Genomic DNA, 13,952 nt, shown 5'->3' with positions numbered 1-13,952 from the left:
AATAACTTTGGCGCCGGTCGACGAATCCTCGCGAAATTTTCAAAATAGGTGGGGCGCTGCGCTCCGCTCCTACCCTAAAAGTCTCGGGGGGATTCGTCAAGCGGGGGCTGAGATAAAAGGGGGGTCCCAAAACGCGTTTTTCCCACGCATTTTTCCATAGGACCTTTAGACACAGCTACAGCCCGAACGGCTGAACAGAGTTCCTTGAAATTTGGCAGAGAGGTAGTCTACAGGTCAAGGAAGTGCCTTTTGTAGGTTTGGTGTAAATCTGTTCAGTAGATTCTGACTGAAATAGCCTTTAAACCAATATATATATCTGAGCCAGCTTACGGTGCGCTTACGGTGCGCTTACCGTACGCGTACGGTGACGTGCGCGAGCGCGATTCTGATTGGCTGTTCGATCTAAGTAAACATTCGAATCGGTCGAAACCAGGAAGCGGCGGCCGCCATTTTCTCTCTCGCACTCTGAGGGGGGCAGCATAAACAAAGTAAAAAAACATCTAAAGGGGTAGTATATTTAGTTCTTAACCACCCAGCATCGATATAGGTGTCCCCCAACAACCCCCAAGGCCCAAAAAACAATTTTAATTTTTTTCGAAAAATCGCCGATTACGCTTACCGTACGCGTACGGTTAAAATTATTTTTTAAAAAAAATTATCCACACTTTCCCCACTCCGTGTGCAAATGGTGCCCGAAGGGCCCCATTTGTGCATGGCATATAAAATACAAGGAAACTAAAAATGAATACCTTTCACAACGAAGCACATAATATGTCCCCCATGTGCGCACGGTGCGCGAAGCGCATCGTGCGTACATGGCCCATCCCGCGTAACGTGGGCGCGCACCGCGTGACCACCGTGCGTGCACGGCACTAACTGCGTAAAGTGGGCGCGCGGTGCACGAAGCGCACCGCGTGCTCACTGTGCGCGCACGGTGCGCGAAGCGCACCCCGCGCGCACGCAACGAACTGCGTTAACAGGGCGCGCATGCCACGAATGCCGTAAAGTAACTTAGCATTTAAAAAACCGTACAAATTCACTGAAAAAACCATAGGTTTCACACACGTTATAGTTAGGAATTAGCATTTAAAAAACCTTGCAAATTCACTGAAAAAACCATAGGTTTCAAACAAGTTATAGTTAGCTGTACATTTCACTCGTAAAAAACCGCAATCCTCTGCTGATGACATGTGTGTCTTTATGAAAAAAAAATATTTGTAATATATGTATAGCTAAAATTTAATGGAAGAAGACATGGGCAAATAAGTGTCTAAATACAGTATTAGCATCAGCAGAGGATTGCGGTCGCGTGAGTTATAGTTGCCTGCACTAACTATAACGGGGGAATTTCATTGGTTTTTTACGAGTGAAATGTACAGCTAACTATAACTTGTGTGAAACCTATGGTTTTTTCAGTGAATATATATATATATATAATACATATTTCTCAGACACTGTCCAACAACTTCACCTCCCAAGTAGATATGGACAAATGCAGGAAGACAGCACAAACAGTTGGAAGAGGATTCCTTAAGGTTTTCAATTTATTTTCTTTCTTTTTGCATTATTACCAACAAAGTGCATATGCATAAGAAGAGAACAGTCTTACATATTTAGGCGAAAAGCCTTCGTCTGGGTCATGTACATATATTTTGCCCCATGTTAATTCCCATAGGATTTGTGAACATGCCTACAACCCTAACTGCTGGACGGAATTATACCAAATTTGGGAGAAATGTAGATTTGGTTACGCAGATTATGCTATTTGTGATTGAAGGTAAAAAAAAAAAAATATATATATATATATATATATATATATATATATATATATATATATATATATGATAAAAAGTTCTCCTCGCTTCTCCTCCAAATGTCGAAGGTACGTCGTCGATAAGAATCACAGCACCACAAAGCACAATCCAGTGATATTTATTTATAAATGGAACAGGGCATACGCAAGAGACGGTCTACGCGTTTCGGCACTCGGCTTTCAACTGGACCATAGAGTCTCGAGGCCCAGAGTGTCAATTTAAAGTGTTGATACAAATTAACAAGTAGAAAGTGAAAACATACTGGGCATGGTCGACAAAACGTTTTTTTAAAGTAAACAATGATTTTGCTTTTGATTGCTACAATTCATCCACAATTACAAATGGTTGATTGGATAAATGAGTATTAGTATTTTGCTAACGGTTTTTAAGATAACTAAAAATCAAGGTGAAGTACCGATTTAAAGAAGGGGGAGGGGGGAACATAATTGCGAAAGGGAGTGATTCCAATTGATGTTGACTTCAACTCTGTCAAAAAGTAATATGTATATATACATAATATTTACAGCAAGTTTCTTATAGTATCTACATATAATGTTATTTTTTTAAATGTTGATTCTTATAAAGAAAAATACATGTAAATTATAAATCATGTATTCGTGAAGTACTGGGTGGTCAGAGTTGGCACAGAAAGATGTTAATGATAGAAATCACATCAAATAATACGTTCCCACCTTCCTGAATAAACCACTTGCAAAAAGTTTTTGATCAGTCTAATCTGTTACAGAGGAAATGAAGGGAATACAGCAGTGTACAGTCTATGTTGTGTATAACAAAAATCAAGGTTCAACTAATGAATTAATAAAAGCCAGATTGATTCTGTCCTTTTTGATGGCAATGTCCATGTCCTTCTTTTCCTAATTTATAAGTGTACATGTAGTTCAGCATCCAAATTATGACCCCATGGTTTTTCGGTATATATATATGCACGTTCCAAAATAAAGACCTGATTGGCTGGCCACAGCTTCACAGAAAGGCTTGAGCTGTTTCCCTATATTGGGAAAAAGTTCCTTGGGCTAAAATTTGAAATTTTGGGCTGTAATGTTTACAAAGGGTAAAGGTAGAGAGTTTCTGACTACATGGGGGGGATAAAAGGTGGCTGTAAGATTAAGTTCTTAAGTTAAAATACATATATATATTTTTGTTTGATGTATGGTCACCAGTAGGTAGTTATAGTTCATTTTAGTTTCCATAAGCAGAGCATTTTTTCATTTGCCAATAACTTTGGTGTCGCTTGACGAATCTTCACGATTTTTTCAAAACTAATATGACACTCACTTTAGTTGTTGTGCTAAAGGTTTTGTGGTAATCCAACAAATGGGGCCAAGAAAAAGTGGGGGTACCAAAATACATTTTCCCCATGTTAATTCCCATAGGAAATTTAGACACAGCTACAGACCGAACTACTGAATGGAATTACATCACATTTGGCAGGAAGGTAGATGTTGGTCCTAAAAAGTGCCTTTTTGTGATTTGGTGTAAATCTGTTCAGTATTTGTGGGGTTATTAATCAAAACCCAAATTTGATAGATAAGGATGCAGATCCTCAGAGTATCCGACTGTCCCCGTGGCCAAATCTGATTGGCTGCCTACACTTGTTATGCTATCTTAGTAGTGTTTTATAAAGCGCTCGTTCACAGGATTGGTTTCAGTTTTTTGAATTTCAGTAAGTCAGTAGTGGACCTGATTTCCAGAGGGATAGAATTCCATAGCTTAGGGGCCAGGATAGCAAACCTGGCTCCTTCTTGTCGCTTTAAGTTGAATGAGGGGATAGAAAGTAGCCGAAGGTGAAGCAAGCAAAGGTTTCTTGAGGGGTTATATCTTGAAATGAGACTATCTATGAATCCAGGACCCTGACCATGCAATGACTTGAGTACCAAGCAACCAATCTTAAAAGTATAGCGTTGGGTATAGGAAGCTAGTGCAATTCCCTCAGAAGGGGGGAAACATGATGCCACCTAGGTTGCCGGTAGATCAGTCTAGCCACCTGGTCTTGGACTATCTGCAGCCGTTCCCAGAGGGACCCCGCCAGTGCAAAAACCTTATTTAAAAAATAATATTAATTCAGCTGGAGTCACGCTGGAGCCACGGGTCCCACTAAAAGTTTTAAAAAAAAGAGAAGCGTAGGCTCCTGCAATCCTCTATTGTTTAGCCCCCTGGGTGGTCGAGGTCCTGGAGACCTGAGCCCATACATGTTTTAAACAAATGGGGCTCTTGCAGATCCCCCATTGCCCTGGACACTGCCACTTCTAAAGTATTGAGGGGGTAACATGGATCCCCCATGCCCCGGGGACGCCCCTTCCCGAGCAATTTTTGTAATTAGTGCAGGGGAGTCCCGTGCATCCTCCACCACTGCTCAGGGACCTTCACCTCCTCGGAGTTAATGAAAAAGAAATTGTGAAGCATCGTGGACCCCCCCTGTGACACCACAACACCAGGACTGTTTAATTTTGAAATGGGGGGCTTCACTGACCTCCCCAGGGCCAAATAAAAATTTTAAGAAAAGAGGTGGGGGACTTAGAGGCTCCCCTCCTGGGCCATTCATTCTTAGCTCGGGGACCACCACCTCCCTAGGACAGGCCCTACAAGTAAGAAATGAGCCTGGCTGTGGAGACTGGCACCCCCCAGGGCTGCGTCCTGCTATGTCCCGGGATGCCACCCCCCAGGGCTTAGCTGTTTGTTTCCAGCATGCAAAATCATTAAAATGCTCTCACTTGTTGGAAACACAGCAAAATTACTTTCACACAGTGGAAGCTGCCTTTCTCGCAGCTCCCTGTTTGTAATAGCAATGCCAGCTCCAGCAGGCAGAGGGAAGCCGGCAGGGACCGCAGTTACCTTCAGGGTTCCCCTGTGGTCCCAGTAGAGAGTGGGTGCACTGGAGGCATCCACTTTAACATGGTCGGGGCCCGGGAAGGAGAGCCAAGTGGTCCCCTCTCCCCTAGCTTTATTTTATAATTTAAAAAAAGGCTGGACCCCAGGGGAAGGGTTACTGGTGGACAAAATCAGGTGAGTATATGACTGTTTGAGTGGCTGTGGGGGTTAGTGACTGGTTTTATGAGTGGCTGTATGGGTGTGTGAATGATTTTATGAATGGCTGTATGAGTGAGTGAGGTGGAGTGTGAGTGGCTCTATGGTGTAGTGATTGCATGTGTGAGTACTAATATGGGTCTGTGAGTTGATATGTGAGTGGTTGTGTAGGTGTGTGAGGGAGCATGTGAGGGGTTGTATGGGGTGTAAGTGGGTGTGTGAGTGGTTCTGTGGATAATGTCAACAGTGATGTCATTTCAGATGTCATCAGTGCTCTCATCAGTGATGTCTCTGTCCATGTCATGTGTGATGTAATATGTGAGGTCATAAGCAGTGCATTGAGGGGGCGTAAGTTACAGCTAGCTCAGGTAAATATAACTGCTAAATTTCTATGGTTTTGTAAGAGTAAAATCTGAACCTAACTATAACATCCCTGTAACCTATGATTTCTTCGGTGAATATATATATATATATATCTATTACATGGACTCAGGTAATGACCCCAAACATATCCGCAACACAGAACACAGGCCAGCTACTCCACAGCATCCCTGATAGGCATTGGGAGTTTTAACAAGAGAGCGAACAACTCACTCACATCACTAGTCGCAACTGGACTGAGCACCTCCCTCTCTGCTCACTGGAATCCACTAGTCAGCATTACCGCTGGCCCTTGCTCTCTCCAAGCTCTCGTCTCGTACTCACAGTACACAATGATATTGGCAGGCAGGCAGGCAGAAGGCCAACACTACAGGTACAATGCAAATGTTCTTGGCTCCTGTGTGATGGCCCCTCAGCCAGATGGAAGATTGGCAAACTTTGCCCCTGCTCTGGCTCCAGCAGCCAAATATCTTGCCACTCTTACCTCTTTTAATGATAAGGTGCTGTTCAACAACCTATAGGGCCCATGCTCCTATGTTGTACATTCAAATCCAGAAACAGATGTGATTTTGATGTGATTTTGTGTCTGAACTTCTAAATTTTTGTTGGTAGTGTCAGTTCCTTTGAAGTGCTCTCTTGTTTGCACTAACCTTTGTCAAATGGACAACCTGCCACAGCATGACTGGCTCTAATATTGAGTGACCCACAACACAGGCCAAGGGGGTTCCCAGGGATCACACCTGGCTGTCATTGTTTACTGAAAAATGTCCCATTAAGGTTCAAATGACAAAGCCTTCCTCTGTATCAAAATTCCCTGGCAATGCAAACCTAACCAACCTTTTCAGCTTCGCCATCTCCTTGACATGAGCCTATGCCCCACTGACAAGTAACTCTTCTTGAAATCAAAGAGCCCTCTGATGTGCACAGAGAATGTTTGAGTGTCCCACCCGGTCCTCAGTAATGTCAGCACTAAACATCTGCTTCCTGTGAGATGCATTCCTCACCTCTCCAGCTTTTCTAGTCCCTAGGCTTCCAAAATGGGACCCATAAGCCTCAATGTTATGTACCATCCAAAGAAAAATGCAACTCAGCATGCACATGTAAATATCACAAGTTGTCCGGTGCTGGATGCAATCCATTCAGGCCAAATCTGAGTCAAGCACACATCCACAAAACTTTACATGAGTGGGTTAGTAGGCCCCACTCCAGTGATGCTGTCATATTCATATTACAGATTCTACAGAACACAAAACAGGTATGCTGCTACTGTTGCAGCACGGAACATCAAATTCCCCCTTCAGCACAGATCAACTAACTCAGCATCAAATTCACTCATATACATTCATTGGTGGGGCCCATAACACCAATACTTATTCTCAGTTGATCTGTTTTCTGAGGGAAATATGTTTCCAAACGCTGACATGAAAGGAATACCTTTACCTTACACTAAACACATTGACCTCAGACCTAAGATATCCCTCTCATAAGGAGATGGATCATTTAGTTGTTTGCAGGTTTAGTTTCACAGTCATTTATCTAGTCTTTAAATCCCATTTAATTCTCTTCTTAAATAATCGACACAACACATTTGTCAATTAATCAATTATTCTTTATCTAAGAAATATTGCAAGAAACATTAGAAATCATCATCAGCATTTCAGAGCATCATATTTACCTATTCTGGCTAAAGTCGTCCTCTAAGTCAGTCAGTCAAGAAGAATTTTATTCAGCAAAGTTAGGCCACATTTCAGTCTCTCAACGATTCAGGATAACAGCTGTCCAGCAGTGTCACCGTCCTCTCCGTCAGCATAACGTCAGGAAATCGAGTTCGTCAAAGAAGAGCAAGCAATAGCGTTAGCAAGCTCAATTCCCTACCTACTTTTATAATGCAAATAATGTAAAAAAGTATCAAGATCAGGGTTTAGAAAGTCCTGATTGGTCCACTTGGGGTCGAGGGGTACAGTTCTCAGGGTGTCAAATGATGAAGTCATCAAACTTGCTTGTTCCGGCTTTTAAATTGAGCTTTGTCTTTGGTCTTGGATTGGTTCCCGGAGTGTCCTTGAAGGGTACATGTTCTCCCGGGGTCAGGTCCAGGCCTCTGCTGCTGGTGGTGACGCCTGCGCACTTCACCCAGAACCTCGTGTTGTCAGGGCAGTCACGTTTAACGTCTCGTTCAGCCATCTTATTTAGGCCAAAATGGTCAACTTAAGCAAAAGAAACACAAAAATGTAATTAAAACATAGAAATGGCTAATGAAATGTTATCCCCTTGCTAATACCCATATGTGTGTGTATTTATCTAGCAGAAGCAACACTCAGAGCGGTTTATACTCACTGAATAAAGCACAAATCACAAATACATCACCAAAGCGACATATAACATGCAATATTCTAGTTTTCTACTATTAATATGCGTACTCAAGTTAGTTTACAATTAATATAGCCATGCAAGGTGCAATCCCCATGTGTAATTCTTTTGTTAATATAATTGGCCAGTTATCACTTCAAACGGATTAATAATATTACAATTAATTGATTATTCGGATTATTATAAACATGCAGAATGGGGGGGTATACAAAATTTTGTATTACCCGCTCCAGCAATCCCCCCTTTGGTGATTATATCACCACACTAATTAAAAACTTTGTATCACTTTTACGGAGATTTAAATTGATTTCTTGTTTCGTTCATATATCAGTTTCCCTGTTTCTTCTCTTTTTGCTGTTTTATACATGCTATCCTTTAACTCTTCTAGTTCTAGTTCTTCAAATTCTCTTTCTTGTTTCTTATCCCTTCTCCTTAAGTTTTCTCTTTTTATTTTTTTCTGATTTTTATTCTTTCTACAACAAATACAACCTAGTCTAATTATTAATACTAAGGAAATCACACAAGTTAATGGAAATAATATCTTACCTATAAATGTACTACCTAATTTTACTACAAAGTCTTTAATAGATGATATTCTCTTACCAATCTTCTCCCAGACACCTTCAACCTCCAGTGGTACAATTTCGTCATGCAATTCTGTAATATTTTTAATATAAATTTTCAAATCTCTACTTTCGTCAGGAATGTAAGTACAACAATGTTGAACTTTCAACATTCCACAGACTCCACCTCCTTTTGCCAATAAAATATCAAGGGCAAGTCGATTTTGCATTACCATAGCACGCATGGCAACTATTTCAGTATTTATCAATAAGAATCCTCCAGCGGTGCTTGTTGACAAGCGATCCACTACTGTTAAAAGTTTTCTAATTTTGTTCGCATTCAGAGATATTCCCACTGCGGGTATCAGTGCTCCAAAAATGTCACCCACAATTTCAGTCCAAGATTCTCTCTTACTATGTGCTAAATAGCTACCTAAACTATATACACCGTCTTCTCCTCTATCCATGTGAAAAATCCTTGGAAAAACCAGGCCAACATAACATGTGCCATACCAATGGTCTGGCAAATGATAATATGCCCTGTTCCCACAAATGAAATACAGTCCTGGAAAGACTGGATCTCTTCCACCTTTAAATCCCCATCCTCCTATGATTCGGTATGTATCATGGCACTCACTATTCCCTAGAAAATAATTGTCATACGCCGTCTGATTCCTTCTTATACATAATTTCCCTTTCTGAGGCCAATCTAAAGCCATAGTTGGACTCGTTTCCCCTCTCAAGTGCTTCTCTGTTTCTACATCCCAAACTGTTTTCTCCACTTTCCCTTCTGAAGCCTTTCTTTGCATTTTCAATCTCCTTTCTTCAACCATATCCAAAAATGTCTTCTCCTCTTTCTTTAAACTGCAAGTCAAGTTATTTCTAAATATATATTCTAATGTTAGTTCTTTAGTCTCTAAGAAAAAATCCCCTAATACCCTTGCAGGTTTTAACTTGTTTAGTTTGTTAATTGCTGGTACCTGTGAAAATATAATATCTACATCTGAAAAATAATACTCTAATTTACCTGTTTGATAAAATAAACTAGCTATTACACTACATGTTATTCCAAATGTTACAGGAAGGTGATGATAAGTCACTCCTTCAGATACAGATGCAGGTAATTGCATACAAACGTAGCAATCCCTTACATCCATTGTTTTGACATATTCATACAACAACTTTGAAAACACATTGTTAGAAAAATCTGTTATTGACCTGTCTTTATGTAAATAGTTTTTATCTATTCTAGTTGGAACTACCTTTTGAACTTTCCCTATATTAGTTATGTTATCACTATGTCCTTCTAATGTATCTACAGTAACTTTGAGTGAAATTAATAGAGCAAGAATACTCCAAAGAAGCATTAATAATCCAACAACAACACATTTTGCACCATCTTCTAAGGAAGGTACATCTACTTTTGCTACTTTCTATGTTTGCCATCTTTTCTAAAATGAGCCGTGTCTTTTGACTTAGCCTCTTCTACTTCACAACTAGTTTCTAACCCAAGGCTTCTAAGCACCTACGTGGTTCTACCAGTTTTTGTCTTTTTCAGTATTTTATTGTCTTTCCATTCGTAATTTCTTATCTCATTCAGTTTGGCATCTCATCATCTTTCACCTTCCCTTCGTTTTCAACATACAGGTTGTCCTGAACATCCACTTCCGGTACAACCACCTCTGGATTTCCTTGGCTATCCGCCTCTTCCTTCACTTCAGGCAGGGCCACATATGTCCATTCCAGTGATTTATACTTCTGGTTAGGTTTTCTTGTTCGTTTGTTTTCTTTGACTACTGTCTGTTCTTCTTCTTTTGATTTTTCCTGACTCGTTACTTCATTCACCTGTTCAGCTCTTGGCGAATTTACACGTGTCAGTCGATATCTCAGTCTCTTTATTTTGTTTGGCCACACCTCGTCTTTTGCCGCTCTTTTCAATTTACTCCCTTTATCATTCTTTTCAGTTCTCCAAGCTCTCTTTCTCAGAACTTGCCCTTCTGGTATTTCATCTTCGCTTCCCTCAGACTCTGTTTCAACTTGCTTTTTACCTTCAATGAGTTCTTTTTCCACCTCGTCTTTTGTTTTCCCTACTTCTGTCCCTCCTCGAATCTCCGTCACGCAATCTTCCTGGCTGACTACTTGTCCCTGCTGCTAACTGGATGTTGGAATTCCCTACGCCTCCTCGGGGGTCTTCCGCAATAATCTTTCCCTCTCTCTCTATCTAGCACCTGTCCATCTAAAGGTGTTATTTCAGGTGGAATTTCTCTCAATCTGGCACTTCTTTCTCACGGATTTCTTTTATTGTCTCTCCACTTTCTTTTTCTTTGTCCCTCCTTTGTTCTTTCTTGGACGAATGTGCTCTTTGTTCTGTCTCTGAGTCTGAACTGGATTCAAAAATCTGTAACCTTTTCCTCAGGGAGTTAATTCTGGGGACCAATGTTAACCTTGGCTCTGTCTCCCCCCTTTCAGAGTTTTCTCCTTCCTTATGTTTTGGCTCTCCATCCTCTGACTCAGTACTGGATTCTGATTCATCAAAATACTCATTTTCTTTACAGTCAACTGGATTTGGAATTCTCAAAGTATGACTGGCATGGATCCAGTTCTTCAATCCAGCACACTTCACAGCTGTTGTTGTAGTCAAAATGACTTGCCTTGGTTTACCCCACCTAGGAACCAAACAGTTTCTTCTTCTGTGTACTTTTATCCTTACCCAGTCCCCTGGGCTCAGATCATGAGCTGGCTTCTTTTCAAGAGTGGTGGCATCCGCTCCAACCTGATGAAACACAGAATGAACTGCGTCAGCCAGGCTTTTACAGTATTCCAATACCATGTCATCAGTTATTGTCATTAGTTTGTTGACTGGAATAAATACATGTCTCATTGTGCGTCCCATGAGGATCTCATGAGGACTCAAACCAGTAGTTCTGTCTGGTATTGATCTAATAGTCATGAGTACCAGAGGCAAGACATCGGGCCATTTCATACCTGTGGCTAAACACGTTTTCCCTATTCTGTTTTTGATAGTACCATTCATTTGTTCTACTACACCAGAAGCCTCTGGTCGGTAGGCACAATGCAGTTCTTATCGTACATTCAATGCTTCACAAATCAGTTTTATAATCTCATTATGAAAATGTCCTCCTCTGTCTGATTCAAATGTTACTGGGAACCTAAACCTAGGTATAAATTCCCTCGACAATAATTTTGCCACTGTCATTCCATCATTTCTTCTTGTTGGGAACGCCTCTACCCACCTGGAGAATAGGCACACCATCACCAGAACATACCTCAACCTGTTATAAGGAGGCATCTCAATGAAATCTTCTTGAATTCTGGTGAAAGGCCCTCCCTCTCGACCTATTGTTCCTAGACTCACCATTGTCTTTCTTCCTGGATTGTAATGCTGACAAATTAGACATCTTTGACAAATACTTTCCGCCACAAGCCTGAACTTGGCATTATACCAAGTTTGTTTAAAAGACCTAATCATGGCGTCACTCCCTATATGTCCCTGTCCATGATACATCTGTGCCATGGCAGACATCATGCTTTCAGGCATAACTGGTCTTCCATCTCGATAGACCCACACATGATCTTTCTCTCTTGGTGCACATCCTGCTTTTACCCACTGTTTTACTTCTTCCTCTCCTGCTTCTTCCTGCAATTGTCTTACCTCATCCCATGTTGCCACAGTGTTAGAAAACATTGGGAAACAAGAAATCGACTCCTTTTCCTTTGCCCGATTGATTGAATTCTGATTTTGTGCACAATATTGCGCCATGTTGTTTGCAAACTTATTTCCAGTGGCAATGTAATCACCACTGCGACTATGAGCAGCACATTTTACCACAGCCAATTGCCTAGGCAGCTGTATTGTCTCAAGCAACTTTCCAACCACTTCAGCATTTTTAATGAGGGTTCCACTTGAGGTTAGGAAACCTCTTTGTAGCCAAATTTGGCCGAAATCATGGACCACCCCGTAGCCATACTGGCTATCAGTTATCACAGTCACTCTCACACTTTTCCCGATCTTACATTCTCTGGTCAGGGCAATAAGTTCAGCTACTTGGGCCGACCTTACTCCTTTCAAATATGATGCTTCCATCACTGCTGCAACTGTACATACCGCATATGCTGCACTTAGCACTCCATCATCTGTTCTCAAACAAGATCCATCAACAAACCTGACAATCACTTTCTGGTAAAGGGTCATCTTTTATGTCCGGTCTTGGTTTTGTACAGAAATCAAGTACATCCAAACAATCATGAGCTGCTTCATCTCTTACCACCACGTGCTCTACATCAGGCAACAATGTTGAAGGATTCACATTCACGCATCTCACAAGACTCACATTTGTTGCACCCAAAATGACCTTTTCATACTTAGTCAGTCGGCTGTGCGTCATATACTGAGTACGACTCCTTGTTAAAAGAATCGCCACATCATGAGGTACAAACACTTTCACAGGGTATCCCATCACAATTCCTTCACTCTGTTCCAAACTTTGACATGAAGCAGCTACTGCTTTCAGACACCCAGGAAGGGCTACAGCTACTGGCTCCAACATGGATTAAAAATATGCAATTGGTTTCCTCAGTTTTCTATGCTTCTGTACTAGAACAGAGAGCGCACATCCATTTCTCTCACTGCAATATAACTCGAACTCCTTATCGTAATCAGGCATCCCTAATGCAGGCGCTTCACACAATCCTTCTCTCAATTTCTTGAATGCTGCCAACTCCTCTTTGTTCAAATCAATTGGATCTCTCACATCACTTCTTGTCAATCGTACCAAAGGTTTCGCAATCAATGAAAAATTGCCTATCCACTGACAACAGTATCCAACCATTCCCAGAAACATTCTCACTTCTCTTTGGGTCATTGGTGGACTCATTCTTTTTATGATCCTGATTCTGTCTATGGTTATTTTCCTGTGTCCTTTCTCAATGCTGTGTCCCAAATATTGGACTTCTTTCTTACAAAATTGTAATTTTGATGGTGACACTTTTAATCCTCCATCTGCCAAATGATTCAGCAAAGCTACTGTGTCTACCTCACAAGCTTCACGAGTTTTCGATGCCACAAGTAGGTCATCAATATACTGGACTAGTACTGAATTTTCGGGCATTTCCAAACTCTCCAAAGACTTTTTCAATAGCTGATATTGAGGGGCTTTCCGTATACCCCTGTGGAATTCGGCACCATGCCAAAATACTCTCGCCAAAACGAAATGCAAAAATGTGCTGGCTGTCATGGTGCAATGGGATGGAAAAGAAAGCATGGCACAAATCAATCACTGTGTACCATTCTGCATCATGAGGGATTTGATATAAAATCACAGATGGATTCGGTACAATGGGACAACCTGGTACAACAATTTTGTTTATCTTTCTCAGATCTTACACTATTCTGAACTTCCCACTAGGCTTTTTCAGTCCCATTATTGGTGAATTACATGGGCTACTCATTATTTCTCTCAAAATTCCTTGTTTTATCATTTTCTCAATCACAGGAGTAACTCTTTCGATTATTTCAGGTGTCAATTTATATTGTGGGACATTTGGGTAACATACTCCTTCTTTTACAGTTATTTTTACTGGATCTACATTTCTCATCAATCCTACATCCTCTCCTGTGAAGTCCCAAACTTCTGCTTTTACTGATTGTTTTAATTATTTTGGTAGTTCATCAGGGTTGAATACAGCATAGGTTCCTGTAACCTCTTTCTCTCTGTTTGCCATTGTCATTTTATACAGCACATCATCATATGGTGTTTCAAAG

The sequence above is a fragment of the Triturus cristatus genome, chromosome 9 (genome assembly GCF_964204655.1).
Source record: "Triturus cristatus chromosome 9, aTriCri1.1, whole genome shotgun sequence".
In the NCBI taxonomy this organism is placed as follows: Eukaryota; Metazoa; Chordata; class Amphibia; order Caudata; family Salamandridae; genus Triturus; species Triturus cristatus.
This window is presented reverse-complemented; position numbering follows the sequence as displayed.